Consider the following 16496-nt stretch of genomic DNA (forward strand, 5'->3'; position numbering starts at 1 on the left):
TGGCCAAGATCACACAGTGAGTCAGATCCCAAAGCTGACAGTCCGATGCTTCGGCTGGCGCCCTTTAACCACGCGCCATGCTGCCTCTGGACTGCGCGTGGCTGTGGACGGGACCCAAGCTCCTGAGCCATTCATTTAACATCCTCGTCCAGGCTACCATCATCTCTTGCTTAGACTCCTGCAAAAGTCTCCTAGCTGGTCTTTCCGCTTCCACCCTTGCTCCCTGACAATTTGGTCTCCAGGGAGAAGCAAAGGGCCTGTGTCTAAGACATAAATCTGAGCTAGCACGACCTCGCCTACAACTTGCCAGTCTCTTCCCACAACCAGAGAATGAAGTCCAAAGTCCTGGACCCAGAGGCCGCCATCCCTGCCCCTGGCCTCACATTCTGCCACACTCCCTCTGCTCACGGAGCTCCAGCGGCACCGGCAATCTCTCTGGGCCGTGCCTGTGCTTAGCACACTCCCCACGGTAGCCTTTGCACTTGCTGCTTCCTTGGACCTTCACACCACTGGCTCCTTGCCACTCAGGAGAGAACTTAAATGCCACTTGCTCAGAGAGTTCTTCCCTGGCCACCAACTCAGTCTAAAGTGGGCCTCCGGTCACTCTAGTCCACCACACTAATTCCCTCCACACAAATGACTTCTTCTGAAACCACCTTATTTACTTCTTTGCTGTCCAGCTACCCTGACCACAGTGTGAGGCCCAGGTCTTTCTTAGCGACGTTTCCAGTATCAAACCCCCAATAGCAGAGATGGTTTTTATACCTAAAAGGAGCTGAATCAATAGCTACGGAGTATATGAAATATTTATGGAAATCCTAATCAAACAAGATTATGTTTGTGAAAATGCTTTTTAAAACTACAGTTCTGGGGAGGGGGGTGAGGAGGTGGACGAAATAGAGGAAGGGGGATAAAAGGCACAAATTTCCAGTTATAAAATGAGTAGGAAGCAAAGAAGCAATATGCAGCATTGGGAGCATAGGTGATGACAGTGTTACAACTTTAGGGGCACCTGGCTGGCTCAGTCAGAAGAGCGAGCGACTCTTAATCTTGGGGTTGGGAGTTCGAGCCCCACGCTGGGTGTGAGGATTACTTAAATAAATTAAAACTTCAAAAACATAGCGTAGCAACTTCACAGGGTCACAGATGGTAGGCAGCTAGATTTCTTGTGGTCACTGGTAATGCACACAAATGCTGAATCACTATGTTGTACTCCTGAAACTACTACAGTATTATATGTCAGTGACACTTCAATTACAAAAAAGATACTTAAAAAAAAAAAAAAAAAACCTGTGAAATTCCCTGTAAGATATAGGTCTCAAAACTGTCTGTTTCCATTTCATTACAGCGGTCCCGAAGATAAAACTGGCCTGTGGTAAGAGCAAGGACAAATCGGTGCTGATTTTAAAAGACTTTCTGTATACAAGTCACTGTGCTTACCAACTTTATTTCATTGAATCTTCACAACAGTCCTAAATTAGCTTCTATTATTAGCCCCCTTTATAAAAGAGGAAACACGGGAACGTGCTCAACACTGCAGAGTAACGGCGGGGCTGGGACTAAACAGATATGCTCTCGACCACCCTTCGTGTGGATACTAATTCTGTTTGATCTATTTTTCCGGAGTGAATTCAACTCTGCAGCCCCACAGTTTCTGCACCATTTGGCAAACACTGTTCTAAATCTTAAAAGGAATACAGAGAATAATTAAGACAATTTATTCAATTTTAAATTTACTCTAACTTTGAAAGAAAATACAAAAAGGAAAGTCCCTATATCAAAATGATTTTAGAGCAGGCACCAACTTGTTCTTGCCTTATAATTAAAAATATAGTCAAATGCAGCATAGACCCTAAAACCTGTAGGTTTAGGAAAGAACCTAGGAAACAGAGTACACGCCATCCACATTACACTTGTATTAAAATTATGTTTCCAGGGGAGCCAGGCTATACCCCACAAGTGCAGCAATGGTACAGATTATAAATATCTTTGACACACACCTTTATGATCTGCTATCACCTGGGAGGGAAAACATGTTCTTAATTTAAAAAGTTACTACAAGTAAAGACCCCCAGGTAGTGGGGAGGCCTGTGCCGGATTCGAAAGCGGTGAAGTTATGGTTAGGGCCTCTAGATGGCACTCTTCTGTCTTCTTTCAGTTTCCACACAGTGTGTGGTGCATGAAAGGTGAGTGAGTCCTCTACCAGATGACCGAGTCAGAAAGACGTTCAGTTACAGGCTTGCTTTAAGACAGCATTTCCAAGGTAGTTTCCTTAAAAACAAAAGAAATCAACACCAATATAATCAGCCTTGCTTTGAAGATGTAGCTAGCTCAATTCGGGATCCTGAAACCTGTATTCAGCCATCCTTCATCACTATTTGATTTCAGATGCCTTGGAAATTCCCCAGAAAAATGCGAACAAGAATTTATACACACAAAAATTGCACATAATTTCGGTCTGTTCAAGGAGCCCCCAAATCATTCACTGAAGTCTACGGGTCCCAGGTTAAGGCTTCTTGGTGACAGTGAAAATACCTAAGAGACCAGAGTTTTTATCACGTGTGCCCTCCAGAATATCCAGTGTGCAAAGGAACAGAAATCTCACTTTCCATGTGTTGCACAGATGGTAAAACATGACAAAATGCAGAAAGCCAGATATTATCATCAACTCCTACTTCCTACACAGCTCGTGAAATTCAATTCAAGCTAGATTTGAACACACCATTCTACAGAAAATATGGACAGAGGGTGAAGACAAAGGCAATCAATGCCCCAAACCTACTTCCACAATAAACCAGGGACAGTCGATTCAAATGAGTGGAAAGAAGACAGGGCCTCAGATCAAAGGGCACACACGTCAACTTTTCCAGCTGCCAAAGTGCTCTAGTTTAATGTCAAAAACGGCCCCATCCCTGGATCCCTCCCTTGGACAGGCAAGGAGACCGAAGCGCTTCTTAGTGCTGGTGTGCGCCAGCCCAGTGAGGGGTCCCTGCAGCCGCCGCCTCAATCTGCCCCGTGCAGGACACCGAACCCGACCCCGACACCGGCAGTGTGAATGGCCGTGGGCCCTGAAACTCGATCTGCCCACAGAATGCTAACAGGGATGCTCCGCTCAGGCCCTACCCTGCGGCGCTGACGGGTGTTTGGATGACTCTCTGGAGAGAGAGCTGCTGGATGGGCTGGGTCCTCAAATGGGAATTAGTGGAGACTGCCAGCGCAATTCCATCTGAGAGGACCGGGTCTCGAACACCTTCCTTCTTTTTGAAACTTGATAATAAACAGTTTTCTCTAAGGGGTTGAAAGTATTTGGCCTGGGGTGTGGAGGGGTGGGGGCGCTAAAGTAAAGGATGGGGAAGGGGAATTAAAAACCAAGATCAAATTCACCAAAGAGAGTTAAAGGAAGTTTCGAGGCCAGGAGAAGAAATGAAAACTCAATTTCTGGACTCAAAGTCTGAGAACATGGTCCCTGAAGACAGGTGAAAGGCTACGGGGTTGATCTACCCTGGAGAAGAGAAGGTGTATGTGCAGCAGCCAGGGGTGTACAGGGTGTCCTTCGAGTATGGGAAGGGCTTTTATATAGAAAACAAAGTGGATTGATACCATGCTGTTCCAGGGGCCTGGATCGAGATAATCAGGAAGTAGCAAGTTCACTTTGGGACACATCTTTCTAATTGTGAGACTTGATCCAAACTCCTGGGCCAGGGTCTTAGGGATCTGAGGAGGGGGCCTCTCAGGGGAGCGAGAAGGGCCATCAGGTGAGCAGGGCCACACGTGCAGTACGGCTGATGTTATATCCACCGTTCAGGTTAGTGTTCTGAGTAGGAGTTCGCTTGCAAAGTTAAGTCCAGAAGCAACCAGGTAGGATGAACTCCTCAGTCCCCCTCCAAGCCCGAAAACCATGTAACTGTGAAAAGGGAATGATCCGCGTCCTGTGAAATAGCATCATTATCACCAGACACGTTTAATCAGAGGCCGGCACCTGAGATGTCATCAGAAGGGCTCCCAGAATGATGCGAGGACAGAGCCAGGGTCTGCCTGAGCTGTGCAGCCACAGCGCCTACCACACCCGACACGGAACACGCCCCCCAGAATGCCGACACGATACTGGACTACGAGACGCTAGACGGGTCGGCCACCGCTCCTTCAAACAACCTTCCTCATCGGATTCTGAGAATACGCAACAGAATGGGCCTTCTCCATGCTTCACACCACGAAGAGCAGACAACTGTCATTTCGTAGCAGACTGAGATGTGGCAGTGTTTGGGAGCAAAAGCCTAGGTCAGACGGTTTCCAGGGCTTTCCCCTGCAGCTTTAGGGTCCTTTGTCTCACACAAAGTTGAGAATATAACCTGTGAATCAGACGGGCGCTCGAGTAGACATCTGCGTGCAGGCAGGGCCTCAGCATCGAGGTTCTGTTGCAATGAAATAAAACAACACCTAGCAGCTAAGTCTTTTCCATAAACCCAGGGGATGTGCCTGCAAGAATTAACACTGTATCTTTTGCATGTTAACAGGGTGAGGGTGAGAGAAGAGAGTCAAAACCACCATAGGGAGAGAGAGAGAATGCAAGATTAATAGACCAATTCCTTCCAAAATACTATTTAATAATAATTACTAACATTTACTGAGCACTTAGAGGCTAGGCAGAGTAAGAAACACTTGAAGTTAATTAAGCATTTAATTCACAAACGCCTATTACCATCATACCCATTTACAGATAAAGAAATTAAAAATCACAGGAGTTAAGAAACTTGACCTGAATATAACAGGCAAAGCCAGGATACAAATTCTGGTCAGTCTTACTCCAAGGCCAGAGTTTGTAACCCATATAGCACCTAAAATAAATTGATGCTTGATGTTCTACTTGGTAGCTAGCATATCCTTAAAAAAAGCAAAGCAAATCAATTTTCCTTTTCTGATCATCAAATGCCATGTAATCACCACGGGTTCCATCATGATAGAGCCACCTACAAGCCAAGTTCATAAAACATTCATGGTCAGGAGGCTACAAACTAACTGGCAAACAACATCGAGGGAGAATGGCGAGTTGGATGGTGATGATTTCACTGCTCCAGCCAAGAGCGAACTCCGTGCACATACTCTTGCTGGTGCTGATGGAGCCTGCTGGAAAGCCAGAAACAATAGGGTTCCTCAACCCAGGCGCCACAGACAAGGAGAAGGGGTGGGCAGGGATCTGCGGAACTGAATCATCAGAATCTTCAGGCCGATCCTACAGATGGAGGGAATGCCGACCATCGCCAAAGCCCTTCATGTGATGCCAAAGTATGGGACAGGGCAAGGCAATCACTTTCAGCTCTGAGGGCAGAGGAGTGGTCTGAAAGAAATTGAGTCATAGATTCTTTCTGACCACATAAAACTGCTTTGAGCCGGGGGAACAGAAGACATCTGTGTGCCAGGAGGCATGGGAAGAATGCGAGGAAGAAGCAATTACTCAGGAAATTCCTGTTTCTTCCAGGTGCTTGGAAGAAGGGGACACGAGAAGGCATCTCACGTGAGGACATTCTGGTCGAGGCCAGGTGTGTTCAAAGGTAATTCCAAAGCACTCAGCCCGAGAGTTCTTTATCTTCAATAATTATAACAAAGTTCTTAATAAAATGTTTAATTCCCCAGCACAATTCCAATTGCAAAGAGGGCTCTATTTTTCTCAAATCTCAAAATCCGGAATGGAAACACAAATAAATTGGCTACTAAAATCTCTAAGACGTCTGCTGCCTGGAAAATGAATAACCTTGTATTTTTTTTTTTTTTTAATTAAATGGCACTAAAGTCTTAACGCTTTTCGGAAGAAGGACACTATGTCATATACTGTCAGATTCTGTTAGCCATTTGCCTTGCCTAGCTTGGGTACCAGTCTGGGGGAGAAAAGATACTACGATAGCAGACAAATTGGACAAGACAGATGAATGGTCCACAAGGACAGTCTCTGGATGGAGCCATATGGCTTTGACCAGAGCCCTTACTGTACATATTCTGGACTGACACATGTTTGTGCCTCACAAGCTCCTCTTTAATGCTATCTGCCTTTCCCCAAAAGGAAAACCATGCACAAAACATACTGTTCTTCATAATGAAAAGAAAGTAGAGTCTGTCATCATGTCCTAGTCCTGTCTTAATCACAGCCAAAATAGTGTGTCTGTCTTATAACATTATGAGCCTATAGAAATAATTAAAAAGTAAATCAAAAAGAAATCAGAGGTGTTTTTGCCAAGACATCTTCTTTTGGTTAAGAAGCTGGCCTGAGTTAGGGACCCTCGCTCTGACCAAAGACAAAGACCCAGAAGTGACATTTTTTAAATACACCCAAGGAAACCCTGTCATTGTCAGCTGTCAGCTAAGGTCAAACCTGCTTTATATGGTGACTATTTTAAAATCTAAACACAGTAGACAAATGGTCTTGAAATAAGACATTTATTTCTATGTGTAAATACACTGAATATGCTACCCTATAGATGCATTCAGAGGCTGCATAAATGTTAAACACAATCATACAAAACACATGTTTTTGGTGTTGTTGCCGTGAAATTTTGTTATACTGCCTATTGCTGGAACAATGGTGCTGTAGGGATCGGAAGGCTTTTTATTCCACAAATTCAACTGTGAAACATTACCGTCACAACAGAAATATATAAACATCCCCAACCTGCAAATTAGTTAAGGGGGTTTATTTAAAGAAATAGGCAATACCACAGTTTTACATAACCAAAGAAAATACATGTTCTTGAAATTAACTGTAATGGAACCCAATCTACAACAGTGTTGGCTGTAATTAGATGACTCATAAAAAACAAGCATTGAGATCAGCTCCTCTTGTGTTAGAATGGCATTGAGGAAAAAAAAATGTCTTGTTTTGAAGTCATTTGCTTTCCATTCTTTTGGGGAAAGAAAACTGGGAGTCCCAGGACTGAAGTATTCAGTAAAATTCCTCGGAGAACAGTCCAACAGTATGAGATCAGACAAGAAAATGGGAGAGTGCTGGATCTGAATACAGATCCCAGCACCACCAGTTTCTGCAAATTGTTATCAGAATGTTCTGGAATAAATGCTAAGTTCCTTATAACTAAACCCTGTGAGACACTTTCTGTGGCTGAACACAGAGGCCCAAGGAAGGTAGCCTGGCACAAGTGAGCAAACAGAGATGGGGCTGGTCAGAAAATCTTCTTGTAGGGAATGAACAAGCTTAGGAGGAGAAACTTTTCTCTTTGGTTTCAGCAGTTTTTCCAGACTGATGGGAAAACAAGTGGGTGGCCCATGTATCTCCATTCATTAGAAAACCACCACCTCTTTCTTGAACTTTCCCTGGGTGCTAGTTTTCCCAGGTGGCTGGGATGCTGCAGAATGAAGCTTCAGAGATCAGGGGGTGTTGGCTTACAGGCTGGAGAGGCCGACAATCATCTCCAGCCCCGACCTGGGAGACACCCCGCCGGCTAGAGGGTCTCACTAGAGGCTGTCCTGTTTGAGGTTCACAGTAAAAAAAGTTTTTGTTGCTTGTACTGTCATATCATTATTCAAATAGGTTTTTGAGTACTAATGTCAATCCTTAGAATAGAACAAAATTCTGCCTTAGTTTTACTCCAGAGTTCAATGTAGAGTACATGATACTAACTCTTTTTTCAATACATAATCCAGATGTAGATGGACAAAGGTATCCACCCCAGGACTCTCTTGATACCTGGAATAACTCGGCAGATGCGTATTTCTTGAGAATTCAAATACCATCAAAGACAGTTAGGTGGTTTCCGAAGCCAGACTGCGAGTGTTCAAATCTCGGCTCTGCCGCTTACCAGCTGTATGATTTGGGGTATGTTACTCAACCTTACCATGCTTCAATTTTCCTGCTTATCAAATGACAGTAGTCAGCCTACTTCACGGGGGTAGTTCTGAATATAAAACGAGTTAATGCAACAGCGCCTGGTCCAAAGAAAGCGTTCAATAAATGTTAGGTATTACCTAAACCTCTGGAGTCCTTCCACTTAGAACTTCTTCCCTTTCTCTATTTTCCTCCAAGGGGTTGACATAAGCTCGGAGACGGTTTGCTTGAAAGTGATAATAATAAATAAGGCAGCACCAGTATTTACCCATGGTTTCCCATTATGATAGGTAAAATTAGGGGACGCCTGCTTAACTCTGGAGTAGATCCAGCCTCCTCCCTGACACCATTTGTGATTTCTGCTTTCACGAACACGAAAGCGCTACACGGATTTTCTCACTGGCAGTGGAGTATACCCCAAAATGTATGAGAGCCGCCTTGAGGATGCTGAGCCCCTTCGGATATGGAGACTGGCGGGTGAGCGACTTTAATCTCCTGGCCCGGTCCCTCTAAGCAAAGTGCTTTTAGCCAAGCACGACGCTGTGCGGATGTTGATGAGGGAGCCAATCAGGGCAGAGCTGCTGCGTTGAAGTGCAAGCTTTTTGGCAGGGGCTGTACAATACAGTCTCCATCAGAAGCATTATGTAAGCCTGGGTCTTGTGTTCCCAGTGATAAAATGCTTATGCAGTATTACAATTAATTACGGCACAATGAAGTCTAATCAATAAGGACTCAAAAATATTGTCCACAAGAGATCTCTCTCTGCGCTTGCTGTCGCGGCAGGTTTTCCACTGCAAATTAATTTTCCTTCAGTTAAATAAATGACTGATCTTACAATATGTGCTAGCAGGTAGCATGACTGGTGAATAAGACAAACTAGGCTTGAGGAAGTAGGCCTCTGATGGTTTAAAAAAATATACTGGCACTTAATGAGTTTGGTGCTCGAAATATTTAAGTTGCTGGCTTTCCCTCAGTTGGGAGGGAGTGTCAGAGAAGCTGCCAACACATGTGGCCAGGCAACGGCTCATCTTCTGTGACAGCTCGAGAAGCAGCAAGTTTCAACTTTTAATCCTTCCATAATTTCAGCTCAAGGTTTTTCCCTGACCACTCTCCAGGAAGCTCTGAAAATTTTAATCCAAAAACACTGGTCTAGACTAAACTTATTTCACTTGAGACATAGGAAGCCAACCCTGTAATAGATCAAAACATTTTTAAAAGTAGAAGTCGCTTGCCTTGGTCATTCACGTAATAACCTATATAACAAAAGCACGTAAGACCAGTGAATGATTTGGGTCATCAGTGAATTACCTGTTTATTAATAAAACCCAAGAGTCTGGTGTAAGATTCTACTGGTAAGTGGTGACCACTCGGTTTTTCACTAAGAAATATTTACTGAATGTTTATACACTACCAGGTGCTGACAGGTTTTATGGGAGATGATGACGCGTGGAACACCGTTCTGATACAAAGAAGCTTATATTCTAGGGGAGAGGGGAAAAGGACATACGTATAATTGTAAAACGAGGTGGTACAAAATTGTTCAGCCTCAAATAAACCCTCTTTTAAATTTATACGGCTATGCTCCAACTTGGAAGCACGTCTTCAGTGGATCTTGGGATGACCATGGAAGGAAGCCTGTATCCAACATATAAGACCAGGCATAGAAATATCCACTAATTATGAGGACACTTCATTCCACACATTACTGACAATAAAGAGACGCTTAGAATTCCTGAACTAACTGTGTCCATCTGTAGAGCACGGACACCACACAGCTGCAGATATTCTGGAATTTGACTTCGCTACAAGAAGCTAGATGGTGCGGCCTTACCCACTTGGCCTCCCAAGTGCTAATTTAGAAACCAATCGCGGCTCTGCCGGAGCGTCCAAATCCTTCAGGCAGAAAAGTGGATCAACTCAGCTCAAGCCTATGACAACAGCCTGAGAAAAGAAAGGATCTGGCTCTTTAAGACTTTCCTCGACCACGGTATCTTCTGTGGCACGGTAAGAGCCGAGCTGACAGGCTGGAAAGTAGCTGGCTCCAGCCTTAGACAAAAAGTTAGCTCCGGCTCTGTGGTGACGTGTCCCTGCACCCAGAACCTAGGGGTGTAAGCAGAAACGGGGCTCGGGAACAGACGCTGGGCTTCCTTCAGGTGATCTTGGAATTTTACGGCACTATCGTGTCTGAGCTACGAAAAGACTAAACGGCCTATGAGTTCATTTTCTCCTATGCCTTGTCCTTTTGACAGCGTTGTCTGCTGGGCCGTGGGATTCAGGCCCATGCTATTAGGCAAGGCCAAGCGCATGTACATCCCTGAGGGCAGGAGAGCTCATCCTGGTAACACAGCAACTGTCTCCTCATTTCCTAGGCTGGGTTGTTTTTCATTTTCTGTATTTAATTGTATGAAAATGTTTACTCCTACTTAGGGAATTACTTGTTCAGAATTAAAAAGCGGCCACCTTTAGGATAATAATATTGGCATTCTCTGAGCCTTTACACTTTCATGTTAACCTATATTACAAATATTAGTTCTTTCTAAGTCGTTAAAATACTCTACAGTTTATTTCTAAGCACTAATAGACAATGTGGTTGACAGCATGGTCAGTTTTACCAGCTCCACTATCCGAAGCCAGCTCCGGTGAGGCTGGAGTAAAAATCTTCTGCTCTGATGCAAGGGGGTGGGGGTGGAGGGCAGAGAGAATCCAAGTTGCTCGCAGGAAATACTGGGGACATTGGAAGAGCAGAGGAAGCGGTTTGTTTACCTTGCCCTTTCTTTGCAACAGTGTGGTGCGGTCAAACAAATACTGAATACAGGACCAAGTTAGTCATTTACTACCTGTGTGACTCCAGGCAAGTCAAGCCCTGCCTTCAAACTTCACTGGCAAAATGCTAAAATAGTATGTATCAATACCAATTCCAGAGCAAAGTTATATAGCCCAAATCAGATCAAGTATAAGAAATATTCTGTAAACTCAAAAGCCCTAAAGAAATGTAAATCACTATTACTGCTATTATTATTTGAATACAAGTGTACATGCTGGAGGAGTTGTGATAGCATTTTAATGAACCTAGGTAGGCATCCATTCATTTAACAAATATTTACTGAGTGCCTACTAGGACCCAGGCATTGTCCTAAGCCCTAGGAATACAGCAGTAAACAAAATTTTATTGCAGTCAAGAGGCAGTGGGGATAGGGACACAATGAACAAATGAGGTCAGGCAGTGGTCCTTGCCGTGTAAAAAAAAAATGAAGCAGAGGGGCACCTGGGTGGCTCAGTCGGTCGGGCGTCCGACTTCGGCTCAGGTCATGATCTCACGGTCCGTGCGTTCGAGCCCCACGTCGGGCTCTGTGCTGACAGCGCGGAGCCTGGAGCCTGCTTTGGATTCTGTGTCTCCCTCTCTCTCTGCCCCTCCCCCACGCACGCTCTGTCTCTATCAAAAAATGAATTTAAAAAAAAAATGAAGAAGAGTTCTGGAAAGAGAATGATGAGGGATAGTCAAAAAGCACCTCTCAGAAGGGACTTTTAAGCAGAACCCTCACGTGAAATGAGGAAGCAAGCCTGCGTGAATATTTGAAGGAACCGGGATGTTCGTGCTTGGCGAGTGTGACAAACAGCAAGGACGCCTCAGTGACTGGCGCTCAGAACCCACGGTGACCAGTAGCGGGAAATAAGATTAAAGAGGAGGGCCAATCACGGCTGTACCTTGTTGGCCATCATGATAATGGCTTTTTGAACTTTATTCTAAGTGCAAATGCAGGCCAGGGGAGGATTTTAAACAGGACTCCATTTACTAACTACTTCCTATTTACTAAGTCCTGTTACATGCCAGGTACTATGGGAGGATGTAGACAACTGTGAAAAAAACACACTTCATCTTTATTTTCTCTAAGCTTGGTCTGGTGTGGAAGATGTACAATGAAAGAAGTAATTACAATAAAGTTTAGTTAAGTCCCATGATAAAAGAAAAAAAAAAAAAAAAACCCAGATCCGAAGACTGGTAGAAATTACCTCATTTCTTTTTCTAGCACATCTAATTTCTTATTCTAGAACAGAGGAGTGGGTGGAGTCGGGCTAGGGGAGGAGGAAGCATTCTGGGCAGAGGGAACTGTTCTAAAGCACATCATTTGTCCTGGGAACTAGAAGGAAGTCAGGCTGATTAGGTATAGAAAGGAAGTTGGGGTCGAAAAGACAGGCAGGCACTGGGTCATAAGGTATTTCTAGGCCGCTGTTTTTCAAACAGCAGTCACGAGATCAATCTAGGAAGTTATAATCGGCATTTTTTTAATGTAAAATATACTGGGGTGTACTGCACATCATAGTAAGGGCATGTGTTGTTTTTAAAAAAAAAAAAAAAAAAAAAACAACCTCTGTTCAGTAGTATGGATATCTGTGTGTTCCAGGTCACAGTATAACACATTATTTACTATGGTCATGGTCAAAGTGTTTGAAAGTCAATGCTCGTGCCACGTTAACCAGTGAACTTTAGCCTAGAGGCAAGCCACTGGAAAGTTTAAGCTGGAAAATGGATTGATCAGACTTGTGTACGTGTATGTGTTCACTGCTTGTTTCTATACATGTGCTCCTGTAGCAGTGTGCAGAATGGATTAGGGAGGGGCGAGACTGGAGCCAGAAATCCATTTAGTTGGCTATTTTTTTTTTAATTTTTTTTAATGTTTATTTATTTTTGAGACAGAGAGAGACAGAGCATGAACGGGGGAGGGGCAGAGAGAGAGGGAGACACAGAATCGGAAACAGGCTCCGGGCTCCGAGCTGTCAGCACAGAGCCCAACGCGGGGCTCGAACTCACCGACTGCGAGATCATGACCTGGGCTGAAGTCGGACGCTCAACCGACTGAGCCACCCAGGCGCCCCTAGTTGGCTATTTTTTAATCCAGGCAAGAGCCACTGCAGAAGATAGGTATGGAGGGTTGAATGGACAGGATCTGGTAACTGATCAGCTGTGGCAATGGTGAGAGAGGAGGGGGAATGAGGCTGGTTCCTGCCTTCTTCAGATGGTGATGCCATTCACTGAGATAGGGAACGAAGGATAGGGAGGGGGAGACTTAAGGTCGGTTTTGAAAATGTTTCTACTGATGTGAATTCAAGACACAAAAGTGAAGTTGATCAGTGGCTACAGGCTGGTTAGGTCACCCTTCATCCCAGAGGAGAGGTCTGGGCCAGAGGGTTCATGGAGCATTAACTGGGGACTGAGAGTCACGGTCATCACCGAAGCCATGGCGGTAAACAAGATGGCTCAGAATGATGGTGGAAAAGAAGAAAGCCTGAAAGGATGAACAGAGAAAGAGAAAACTGGGGGAGATGACAAAGAAGGTGCATCCAGAGAGACAGGAGGAACACTGGAGGGCATGGCATCCGAGAAGCAGGGAGAAAAAAGTGTTTGACAAAGTAAGGAGTGACTCACCTATAAGAAAATACACAACCTGATTTAAAAATGGGCAAAACACTTGGACAGACAAGTCACCAAAGAAGACAGACTGATGGCAGACACCCATATGAAAAGGTGCTCCTCATCATACATCATGAGGGAATTGCAAATTAAAATAACGAGAAACCACTACTCATCTATCTATGAGCCTGTCAAAACCTCAAGCCCTGACAACACAAACTGCTGGGGAGGATGTACAGCAACAGGAACTCTCGCTCATTGCTGGGAGGAAGGCAGAAGGGCGCAGCCGCCTTAACAGACAGTTTGGCGGTTTCTTACAAAACCAAACATATTCTTCCATTTTGTCCAGCAATCACACTTCCTCGTATTTGCCCAAAGGGCTGAAAACTTGTGTCTACACCAAAACCTGCCCAAGATGTTTAGAGCAGCTTTATTCACAACTGCCCAAACTTGGAAGCAACCAAGTCGTCCACTGGGTAAACAGATAAACTGGGGTATAGCCACACGATGGAATGTTATTCGGCATCAAAAAGAAATGAGCGATCGGACCATGAAAAGACAGAGAGGAACCTTACATACATAGTACTGGGGATTCCAACTACTATGCGTGACATTCTAGAAAAGGCTCAAGTTAACGATGGAGACAGTAAAATGATCAGTGGCTACCAGAGGTTGGGGGGAGGGGTAAACAGGCACCGAGGAGCTTTAGGGCAGTGGAACTGCTCTGTATGACAGCACAACGGTAGATACACATCACCACGTATTTGTCCCAATTTACAGGACGTAAACCAAGGGTGAGCCCTAATGTAAACCATGGATTTGGGAGGATCATCTGGTGTAGTGTCAATGCAGGCTGATGGACTGTAACAGATACTCTTCTCTGGTGTAGACGCTGAAGGTGGGGAAGGCCGTGAGTGTGAGGGGACGAGGGTAGATGGCAACTGGCTACGCTTTGTGTTCACTTCTGCTGTGAACCTAATACTATGTGAACATAATAGAGTTTATGTGTAAAAAAGAAAGAAAGTGAGGAAGGGTTAAGTGCTAACTACTGCTGGCCAGTCATTAAGATAAAGACGGAGGACATCCAGTGGATGACGGCATGATCACTGGTGGCCGGCCAGAGCCGTCTACTGGACCTCATCCCTGCTTCCTTTTATAGTAAAATTGGGAATAGCTGTGTCCATTTCTTCTTGCTATTTCCCTCCCATTCCTTTTCTGTTGTAGCCACATGAATTCAGTTCTTGCTCCTGTCCCTCCGCCAACACTGTATGTCAACGTCATCGATTAAGCTCCACGTTCCTAAATCCAATGAGCTCTCACTCATCTGTTCTGACCTGTCAGCAGCACCCCACACAATTCTTCACTCTCTCCTCCCTGAAACATTTTCTTACTTCTTTTCCAGGACCGCGGACCCTCTGGCTTGCCTCCACTAGCGATCCCTGTGCCAATCCTTCATCTTCCTGATCTCTGTTGGTGTGTTCCAGAGATCAACCCCTGGGCCTCTTCTCTACATCACTGCCTATAAAGCGATCTCATCTCTAGCTCTGAATGTTATCTCTACACTGATGGTTCCCAAATGGACATCCCTGGCCCGTGACTCTCAACCAACCTGCAGCCTTATATCCCAACAGCTTACACAGTATCTGAGCCTAGGTGGGTAACAGGCATCTCAAAAGAACTCACCTAAAACATGTCTCCAAACAGTAAGTATTCTTCCCTAGCCATCCTCACCTCTGTTGGCAGTGAATCCATCCTTGGCAGCTGCTCAAGCCAAAACCCCTGGAGTTACCTTTAATTATTCTTTCCCTCACGTCAAATCCGACACAAGTGTTGTTGGAACTGGACTTGCCTAGGTTCAAATTCTAGTCCAACCGCTTCGCAGCTGGGTTATCTTTGCAAAACTGCTAAACGTGTCCTGGCTTCCGTTTTATCACTTGTAAAATGGAGGTGATAGTCTTATGTATCTCGTTGGTATAATAATGAAATGAGTCAATGTTTGTAAAATGCTCTGGCTGGTGCCTGCCACAATATGTACTATCTCTTGAATCTGACCGCTTCTTACCATCTCCACCTCCACACCCTGTCTGGGAACTAGCCGCCAGTGTCTCTCATTTGGATTATTGCAAAAGTCTCCCGCCTTCAGCCCCTAAGCCTTTTAACCAGGCAGAGCAGTCAAAGTGATTTTCTTAAAACAGTATCACACTCAAAAGCTTTTGACATTTTTTTGTCTTTGAAAATTTTGATAATCAAAGTTAGGAAAAACACAAGTCAGATCAGATCAGATCAGTCCGCTGTTAAAACGCTTTGATTCTCTGCATTTCACTCTAAGTAAAAACTCAGGTCTTTGCACTAAGTGACTGGGCCCTCAAAGTAAGCTCCCCTTGCCTCTCTGACTTCATCTCTCTCTTGTCCCTGTCACTCCTTCCAAGCACAGACCCCCCACCCCTCTCCGCTCCATAAACACCAGCATGCTTTCTCCGGGCGGCCTCTGCACCAGCGGCCTCCGGGCTGGCTCCCCCAGCTGGAAAGCTCAACTTCAGACTGCAGAGCTCACTCCCTCACCTTCTTTAAGTCTGTGCTGAAATGTCGCTTTCTCAGTGACGGGGCCCCCTGGGTGTACCTTTTCAAATAACCTCCCCTCCCCACCAGCCCTGAGCCTTCTCTATTTTCCTTTTCTCACAGCACTTCTCGTTATCAGACAGAATATTAGGCCATTAATTCTAAGGAGACTTAAAGTGAAATCTAGAAAAAGTTTCCTGTTTATTCAAAAATGCAATTCCCATGTGCTTCTACTGCGTCACCAACCACGGGCCATCCACTGTGTATGCTGTTGCTTACAGTGAAAACATGACGAAGTAAAACGAACTAGGTTGTTGACTGCACTGTTTCTAAACTGTTCTCATGTGCATATAAATGGTGATAAAACACTGCACATTCTGGGTGTGTGGTGTCTGTTTTCAAAGTGTTACATCTTTCCAAAAACTACTTACCCTACTGCCCACTCATTTAAAAAATACTTTTTTATTTGAGTCTGGTGGATAACTGTCACGCGAGTAGGAAATGCAGCAGCAGCAAGGCCGAAACGAAAAGCCTGCTCTATCCTTGTCCCTTACTGCCACATCTCTATGGGGCCCCAGGAAATGGAAATACCCTGAAAAAGGGTGGGAGAGGGGGAGAAAAGGACAGGGGTGAAACGGGAGTATTTACTGCCTCGCAACTATGTGATGGGCCCACTGACTCTTTCCATAAGTCACTTAA

The 16496-nt window shown here is 44.8% G+C and overlaps 1 protein-coding gene across 6 annotated transcripts in view; it reads right to left on the minus strand.

Moving 5' to 3' along the window:
* Nucleotides 1-16496, minus strand: part of SIK3 (SIK family kinase 3) — a 243572-nt gene that overhangs the window by 31921 nt on the left and 195155 nt on the right. The gene's annotated exons all lie outside the window — the stretch shown is intronic.

Source organism: Lynx canadensis, chromosome D1, assembly GCF_007474595.2.
Source record: "Lynx canadensis isolate LIC74 chromosome D1, mLynCan4.pri.v2, whole genome shotgun sequence".
NCBI lineage: Eukaryota > Metazoa > Chordata > Mammalia > Carnivora > Felidae > Lynx > Lynx canadensis.